This window comes from Argopecten irradians, unplaced genomic scaffold (assembly GCF_041381155.1).
Source record: "Argopecten irradians isolate NY unplaced genomic scaffold, Ai_NY scaffold_0565, whole genome shotgun sequence".
Classification (NCBI taxonomy): Eukaryota; Metazoa; Mollusca; class Bivalvia; order Pectinida; family Pectinidae; genus Argopecten; species Argopecten irradians.
In genome coordinates, this window is record NW_027188032.1 from 40,790 (window position 1) to 50,088 (window position 9,299).

General features: G+C 39.7%; 1 long non-coding RNA gene across 2 annotated transcripts; it reads left to right on the top strand.

Annotated features, from left to right (window-relative positions):
• Nucleotides 1-201: 201 nt before the first annotated feature.
• On the top strand, nucleotides 202-8,256 carry LOC138313046 (uncharacterized). 2 transcript variants are annotated; one of them, XR_011207118.1, is made up of 4 exons: nucleotides 202-365; nucleotides 1,300-1,430; nucleotides 3,810-4,071; nucleotides 4,999-5,513. It is a non-coding gene; the product is annotated as an uncharacterized lncRNA (long non-coding RNA). The 2 variants fall into 2 exon arrangements; XR_011207119.1 differs by lacking the exons at nucleotides 202-365; nucleotides 1,300-1,430 and adding an exon at nucleotides 8,177-8,256 and having other exon boundaries at nucleotides 3,654-4,071; nucleotides 4,999-5,129.
• The last annotated feature ends 1,043 nt before the right edge of the window (nucleotides 8,257-9,299 follow it).

Genomic DNA, 9,299 nt, shown 5'->3' on the forward strand with positions numbered 1-9,299 from the left:
GTTTTGTTTGTTGTTTGTAGGTTTGGTATCTTTTTGAGTGTTGCGAGAGACAGGCTGTTGTTTATGACTGTTTGTACTTTAAGCTCATCTTCTCTGTTTAGGTCCAAATGCTGACCATATGGCAAGTGTCGTGTGTTGTACGAGGGAAGATGAGCCACACAGACGACAGAGTTTGCACGGCAGTTGGTGTGTAAGAACCGCTTAAGCATGGCATAATAGTTCGCAAAGCTGTCTGGGATCTTGATATGAACAGGTCACCAGTACAGCTTTGTCGAATGCGTGCTAGTTCCAGTCTAATGCGACAGCGCACACATGAGGCAAGCTTCTCCATGAACACATCTTTATCAAAGTTATGGTCAATGGAGGTAAGCTTTAAAGCTCTCAGCTTTTTGTACAAGTTTCTCAACAAATGAAGGAAACAGGTTTCATGTTGTATGTTTGTATGTTAAGACCAGTTGTATTACAAAAATCTCTTACCAATTTAGGGTACTGACTGCTGCCGTCAGTCATCAGAGATTTGACACCGACGATATTGGCAGTTCGAACACTCTCCAGGTTTTTCAGAGTAAGCGCTCGTTCACCGGAGGACATGGTCTGGTCTACACCATAAGTCCTAAAACAGTGAGCACCAGAGTGATCACAGCTTGGTTTCAGGCTTAACTTGTTTCCTGTCTCCATAGCTAGTGTCAGTTTGCATTTGGTTTCCTGTTCCACAAGTGGGGAAAAGGAAGCCGAGGCTGCCTCGAATCCAGCTTGGAGCCTGTTGTTATATGCCATATCAGTTTCCACGGCAACAACAGGCCTTTTACCAAGCAACTCTAGGCACTCTCGTACAAACCTCTGGTTTTCAAGCATAGAAGCTTTGTTAAGCTCGGTCATTTTTGTGCTAAGTCTACTAAAAGTTCTCTGTATGTATGACCGGCTCATTGGTTTGATATTCATGCACGTCAAAAATAAATGCACATCGGACGGGCCCACCTTGGATTTCAAGGTAGCCAGCACAAGACTCTTGTTTATTGCCCCCGCAGCTGGCCCCTTTCCGCCCGACGACACTATTTCTGTGTACATCTTAATCAAAGAAGTTTCAAATTTGCAGTGTTCACACTGACCTTTAACTGTAGGGCAGAGACCAAATCTCTTCACTATATGGACACCAAATTTGGGCTGAGCACATGCGTGTGATGCAAATGCTTGGCATAGTGTGGATAGGGACTGTAGTGAGACTATTATGTTTTCATTGTTATTGGTATTGTTTATATTATCAATGCCCTGTGTAAAGCCATTCTCTTTATATTGCAGAGGTCTAAGCTTGCCTACCACAGTTGAACCTTGATTACCGGTATCTACGGCATCTATGTGATCAAAGAAAGGCCTGGACACCGTAGCTGCAGGCTGACTTGGCTGTCTTTCCACATCATCATTTGAACAAGGTAGTAGAGATGGATGCTCTATGGATAGCTCCCTGGCCCGTCTTCTGTTTGGCTTGATCAGGGTTATCGCTTCCCTTCTCGTTCTTTTAGAATGCCAGCTTTTTCTTCGGGCCATTTTCTGATGTTGGTAATATTGTATTTGGTGGTTAGTTACTGTGGTGTGTATTATGACGTCATTGATGCTTTATGACGTCATCAATGCTCTGTTGATGACGTCACAGAATGGATGACATCATGTCAGACATCATAACAACAGTTATTGTAAACATTAGGTGAAAAACATGTAATTTCTCTATTAATCCCTGTAACTCATGAACAATTTTCCTTTTGGTACAATTTCCAATCATTAAAACAGTCAAAATCACCACTTGTAGCTGTTTATAGTAATTTTCATTTCCAAATTACCTCCCCTTGGTATTGTCAATAGGCTGAGGCCTGAAGTGACTTTTTCTCTAGTTTTCTGTTTTGTGTGTGCCTAAACTGAGGAATTTTCACTGTTCAAATTTGTTCAGAACTCTTACTTGATATATATTCTATGCACTTATGGCAAGAAAATTTCTTAGATTTATTAAAAACAGGTTTTAAATAGTGTGAAAAGGGGCCATTTTATGTAGATTTTAGGCTCATTTTGTGATAAATCATGAATTTTTAGATGAATTGTGGTACCAATTACTTTAAAAACTGTTGGGAATTGTAAATCATTATCAAATCCTTTAAAGTAGAGGTAACATGAGTGTATAGCTATGTATTATACATAGATATTGAAGTTTAAAATGTGTCAACATTTGCTTTATTCAGTTTACTTGCACAGTGATATTTCCAAGAAATACATGGCTCAGTGAAACCTTCATAACTTGGTCAGTTTTTGAGATACACAGTATAATGAGGTACCGTTTTGCTCGTTATAACCTTGTACATGTCTTTAAATGACTTTTATAGAATTAAAAAACAAACAAAGTGGTGTATTATTGAGGCTGTAAAATACCCAATTTCTTTGAAATCAGTGCTTAATAGCACATTTAACAGTCCCATATTCTATTATTTACTATTTCAAACTAAAAACAAAACAAACCATGTAGTTTTAGGCCTGAATTATGAGCATTTATTGTTAAAGTGCATTATTAAGGGGGGGTTAACTCTGTACATCCGGTTGGAAATCTCTTGTTTACATGGTCATGAAGCTTGCAGTGCATTAGTAAGTTCATTGGTTCAGTGTTGGCAGTTGATTTTTTTAAGAGGTTTAGGACAGACCAGTCTTCTCATAATGGTTTCTTGTATTTATCCTGTATTTCAAGGACTATTTCCATGGTTACCAGTTGTGAAGGTAAGATTTCTGGTGATAATTCCATGTACATGATATTTGATTCATTTTTGTATGATTTTCTGTTGCTAGGTCTGTGCTACATGTGGTTACACATTCACGATGTCTGTAATATTCAGTTCTGTGATTACTGCTGCTGAAAAGCAGATGTTTATTGAAAAACTGTCTAATTTTACAGTTTCCAGTGATCGCTGTAAAACCTGGGTGGGCACAATAAATAAGGACGGTTATGGCGTCATCCGGCTGATGTTTCGAAATCACAGGCGGCGCGTCACTGTTCACCGTCTACAGTATTTCCTTCAAAATAATTGTATGCCATTATCCCCTCAGTTGCACGTGTCACATATTTGTCACAACAGGTTATGTGTTAAAATCCAGCACTTGTCCCTGGAACCGTGCAAGGTCAACAGTGATAGGAAGCGATGTAATTTAGACAAGGCTTGTACAGGGCATCGTGGGTTTGCTAACTGTGTGTTTTAGAGATTGGTGAGTAAACGTGTTCATGATTGTGTTATTGTTCAAGTTTACTGATTTGACACACCATAGTTCTTTGCATATATTAGTGTTCTTTCTGTTCAAGTTTATGTTCAGTGATTTGTTAAGTTTACACCATAGTTGTGTGTGGTAGCTTGTTCGGGGGTGCTCTGTGCATATAGTGATTGTGTTCGAATCTTACGGTTACATTTCTTTAATTTACCTAAGTGTCGTATGTACTTGTACTGAGCAGTGCGCTTTCTTAGAGCATGGTACCTATCGATGCGATCCCTTTTAGCCATTTCTTTCCAAAAGGGATCATGTCGGTGGTATTTCAGGCCAATAGACTTACTCAGGATAAGTGCTGATTGGCCTGTCCCTAAACTATCTGAGTGTACTGCTGAGTGACACAGCCCGTCAAAATTTCTTCCCCACAGGGTGCTTTTTGGTGCGTATGTGAAAGCACGGTGGTTCAGACTTTCTGTTTTGTTTGTTGTTTGTAGGTTTGGTATCTTTTTGAGTGTTGCGAGAGACAGGCTGTTGTTTATGACTGTTTGTACTTTAAGCTCATCTTCTCTGTTTAGGTCCAAATGCTGACCATATGGCAAGTGTCGTGTGTTGTACGAGGGAAGATGAGCCACACAGACGACAGAGTTTGCACGGCAGTTGGTGTGTAAACCGCTTAAGCATGGCATAATAGTTCGCAAAGCTGTCTGGGATCTTGATATGAACAGGTCACCAGTACAGCTTTGTCGAATGCGTGCTAGTTCCAGTCTAATGCGACAGCGCACACATGAGGCAAGCTTCTCCATGAACACATCTTTATCAAAGTTATGGTCAATGGAGGTAAGCTTTAAAGCTATCAGCTTTTTGTACAAGTTTCTCAACAAATGAAGGAAACAGGTTTCATGTTGTATGTTAAGACCAGTTGTATTACAATAATCTCTTACCAATTTAGGGTACTGACTGCTGCCGTCAGTCATCAGAGATTTGACACCGACGATATTGGCAGTTCGAACACTCTCCAGGTTTTTCAGAGTAAGCGCTCGTTCACCGGAGGACATGGTCTGGTCTACACCATAAGTCCTAGAACAGTGAGCACCAGAGTGATCACAGCTTGGTTTCAGGCATAACTTGTTTCCTGTCTCCATAGCTAGTGTCAGTTTGCATTTGGTTTCCTGTTCCACAAGTGGGGAAAAGGAAGCCGAGGCTGCCTCGAATCCAGCTTGGAGCCTGTTGTTATATGCCATATCAGTTTCCACGGCAACAACAGGCCTTTTACCAAGCAAACTCTAGGCACTCTCGTACAAACCTCTGGTTTTCAAGCATAGAAGCTTTGTTAAGCTCGGTCATTTTTGTGCTAAGTCTACTAAAAGTTCTCTGTATGTATGACCGGCTCATTGGTTTGATATTCATGCACGTCAAAAATAAATGCACATCGGACGGGCCCACCTTGGATTTCAAGGTAGCCAGCACAAGACTCTTGTTTATTGCCCCCGCAGCTGGCCCCTTTCCGCCCGACGACACTATTTCTGTGTACATCTTAATCAAAGAAGTTTCAAATTTGCAGTGTTCACACTGACCTTTAACTGTAGGGCAGAGACCAAATCTCTTCACTATATGGACACCAAATTTGGGCTGAGCACATGCGTGTGATGCAAATGCTTGGCATAGTGTGGATAGGGACTGTAGTGAGACTATTATGTTTTCATTGTTATTGGTATTGTTTATATTATCAATGCCCTGTGTAAAGCCATTCTCTTTATATTGCAGAGGTCTAAGCTTGCCTACCACAGTTGAACCTTGATTACCGGTATCTACGGCATCTATGTGATCAAAGAAAGGCCTGGACACCGTAGCTGCAGGCTGACTTGGCTGTCTTTCCACATCATCATTTGAACAAGGTAGTAGAGATGGATGCTCTATGGATAGCTCCCTGGCCCGTCTTCTGTTTGGCTTGATCAGGGTTATCGCTTCCCTTCTCGTTCTTTTAGAATGCCAGCTTTTTCTTCGGGCCATTTTCTGATGTTGGTAATATTGTATTTGGTGGTTAGTTACTGTGGTGTGTATTATGACGTCATTGATGCTTTATGACGTCATCAATGCTCTGTTGATGACGTCACAGAATGGATGACATCATGTCAGACATCATAACAACAGTTATTGTAAACATTAGGTGAAAAACATGTAATTTCTCTATTAATCCCTGTAACTCATGAACAATTTTCCTTTTGGTACAATTTCCAATCATTAAAACAGTCAAAATCACCACTTGTAGCTGTTTATAGTAATTTTCATTTCCAAATTACCTCCCCTTGGTATTGTCAATAGGCTGAGGCCTGAAGTGACTTTTCTCTAGTTTTCTGTTTTGTGTGCCTAAACTGAGGAATTTTCACTGTTCAAATTTGTTCAGAACTCTTACTTGATATATATTCTATGCACTTATGGCAAGAAAATTTCTTAGATTTATTAAAACAGGTTTTAAATAGTGTGAAAAGGGGCCATTTTATGTAGATTTTAGGCTCATTTTGTGATAAATCATGAATTTTTAGATGAATTGTGGTACCAATTACTTTAAAAACTGTTGGGAATTGTAAATCATTATCAAATCCTTTAAAGTAGAGGTAACATGAGTGTATAGCTATGTATTATACATAGATATTGAAGTTTAAAATGTGTCAACATTTGCTTTATTCAGTTTACTTGCACAGTGATATTTCCAAGAAATACATGGCTCAGTGAAACCTTCATAACTTGGTCAGTTTTTGAGATACACAGTATAATGAGGTACCGTTTTGCTCGTTATAACCTTGTACATGTCTTTAAATGACTTTTATAGAATTTAAAAAACAAACAAAGTGGTGTATAAGGTAGCAGTGTACAGTAAGAGGGTGTGGACATGGGTGATATTTTTAATAAGACAGACAATCCCTTTATTAATGCATGCATAAAAAATATAAAAATACATATATCCTATATACGGTATATTAAACATGAAGTGTTGTATACAGACTTTATATTTTTATTAAAAACTCTGTGAGAAATGGGTTCGAGATTATGGGATCAGAGCTTATACGAATATGAGGCTATACAGGAAGTACGGGTCATTTAAGCAGCAGAAATTGGTAGTTGTGACACGAGGTAAGATTGCTCAAAAGTTTAATGATATACCTATATCCAAATATGGCTTATTGTGCCGTCCAGATAGTGTGTATCAAGTTTAAACTGGATTCAAGAAAAAAAATTTCTAGTAGGAGGGGTGTAATTTTGGTTGAAAACAGTGATTTTTTTGCATTTTTTCATGGTTTTTGATGTCGTTACCATGGTTTTCACATATCCTGAACACAAGGTCAAATCCTGCTTATCTTTGATCCAATTTTAGAAAATAATTGCAAATATTCTGTAGATTATGAATATATATACTTTAATATGTATTGCATGCATGGTTTTCTGACTGTGTTCACATATTCAAAGGCACATGGCTTATTTTGCAGGAACTTGCTATCTTACTGTACACTGCTACCTTATTGAGGCTGTAAAATACCCAATTTCTTTGAAATCAGTGCTTAATAGCACATTTAACAGTCCCATATTCTATTATTTACTATTTCAAACTAAAAACAAAACAAACCATGTAGTTTTAGGCCTGAATTATGAGCATTTATTGTTAAAGTGCATTATTAAGGGGGTTAACTCTGTACATCCGGTTGGAAATCTCTTGTTTACATGGTCATGAAGCTTGCAGTGCATTAGTAAGTTCATTGGTTCAGTGTTGGCAGTTGATTTTTTTAAGAGGTTTAGGACAGACCAGTCTTCTCATAATGGTTTCTTGTATTTATCCTGTATTTCAAGGACTATTTCCAGTGGTTACCAGTTGTGAAGGTAAGATTTTCTGGTGATAATTCCATGTACATGATATTTGATTCATTTTTGTATGATTTTCTGTTGCTAGGTCTGTGCTACATGTGGTTACACATTCACGATGTCTGTAATATTCAGTTCTGTGATTACTGCTGCTGAAAAGCAGATGTTTATTGAAAAACTGTCTAATTTTACAGTTTCCAGTGATCGCTGTAAAACCTGGTGGGCACAATAAATAAGGACGGTTATGGCGTCATCCGGCTGATGTTTCGAAATCACAGGCGGCGCGTCACTGTTCACCGTCTACAGTATTTCCTTCAAAATAATTGTATGCCATTATCCCCTCAGTTGCACGTGTCACATATTTGTCACAACAGGTTATGTGTTAAAATCCAGCACTTGTCCCTGGAACCGTGCAAGGTCAACAGTGATAGGAAGCGATGTAATTTAGACAAGGCTTGTACAGGGCATCGTGGGTTTGCTAACTGTGTGTTTTAGAGATTGGTGAGTAAACGTGTTCATGATTGTGTTATTGTTCAAGTTTACTGATTTGACACACCATAGTTCTTTGCATATATTAGTGTTCTTTCTGTTCAAGTTTATGTTCAGTGATTTGTTAAGTTTACACCATAGTTGTGTGTGGGGTAGCTTGTTCGGGGGTGCTCTGTGCATATAGTGATTGTGTTCGAATCTTACGGTTACATTTCTTTAATTTACCTAAGTGTCGTATGTACTTGTACTGAGCAGTGCGCTTTCTTAGAGCATGGTACCTATCGATGCGATCCCTTTTAGCCATTTCTTAAATATATTGTTCCAAAAGGGATCATGTCGGTGGTATTTCAGGCCAATAGACTTACTCAGGATAAGTGCTGATTGGCCTGTCCCTAAACTATCTGAGTGTACTGCTGAGTGACACAGCCCGTCAAAATTTCTTCCCCACAGGGTGCTTTTTGGTGCGTATGTGAAAGCACGGTGGTTCAGACTTTCTGTTTTGTTTGTTGTTTGTAGGTTTGGTATCTTTTTGAGTGTTGCGAGAGACAGGCTGTTGTTTTATGACTGTTTGTACTTTAAGCTCATCTTCTCTGTTTAGGTCCAAATGCTGACCATATGGCAAGTGTCGTGTGTTGTACGAGGGAAGATGAGCCACACAGACGACAGAGTTTGCACGGCAGTGGTGGTGTGTAAACCGCTTAAGCATGGCATAATAGTTCGCAAAGCTGTCTGGGATCTTGATATGAACAGGTCACCAGTACAGCTTTGTCGAATGCGTGCTAGTTCCAGTCTAATGCGACAGCGCACACATGAGGCAAGCTTCTCCATGAACACATCTTTATCAAAGTTATGGTCAATGGAGGTAAGCTTTAAAGCTCTCAGCTTTTTGTACAAGTTTCTCAACAAATGAAGGAAACAGGTTTCATGTTGTATGTTAAGACCAGTTGTATTACAATAATCTCTTACCAATTTAGGGTACTGACTGCTGCCGTCAGTCATCAGAGATTTGACACCGACGATATTGGCAGTTCGAACACTCTCCAGGTTTTTCAGAGTAAGCGCTCGTTCACCGGAGGACATGGTCTGGTCTACACCATAAGTCCTAGAACAGTGAGCACCAGAGTGATCACAGCTTGGTTTCAGGCATAACTTGTTTCCTGTCTCCATAGCTAGTGTCAGTTTTGCATTTGGTTTCCTGTTCCACAAGTGGGGAAAAGGAAGCCGAGGCTGCCTCGAATCCAGCTTGGAGCCTGTTGTTATATGCCATATCAGTTTCCACGGCAACAACAGGCCTTTTACCAAGCAACTCTAGGCACTCTCGTACAAACCTCTGGTTTTCAAGCATAGAAGCTTTGTTAAGCTCGGTCATTTTTGTGCTAAGTCTACTAAAAGTTCTCTGTATGTATGACCGGCTCATTGGTTTGATATTCATGCACGTCAAAAATAAATGCACATCGGACGGGCCCTACCTTGGATTTCAAGGTAGCCAGCACAAGACTCTTGAGTTTTATTGCCCCCGCAGCTGGCCCCTTTCCGCCCGACGACACTATTTTCTGTGTACATCTTAATCAAAGAAGTTTCAAATTTGCAGTGTTCACACTGACCTTTAACTGTAGGGCAGAGACCAAATCTCTTCACTATATGGACACCAAATTTGGGCTGAGCACATGCGTGTGATGCAAATGCTTGGCATAGTGTGGATAGGGACTGTAGGTGAGACT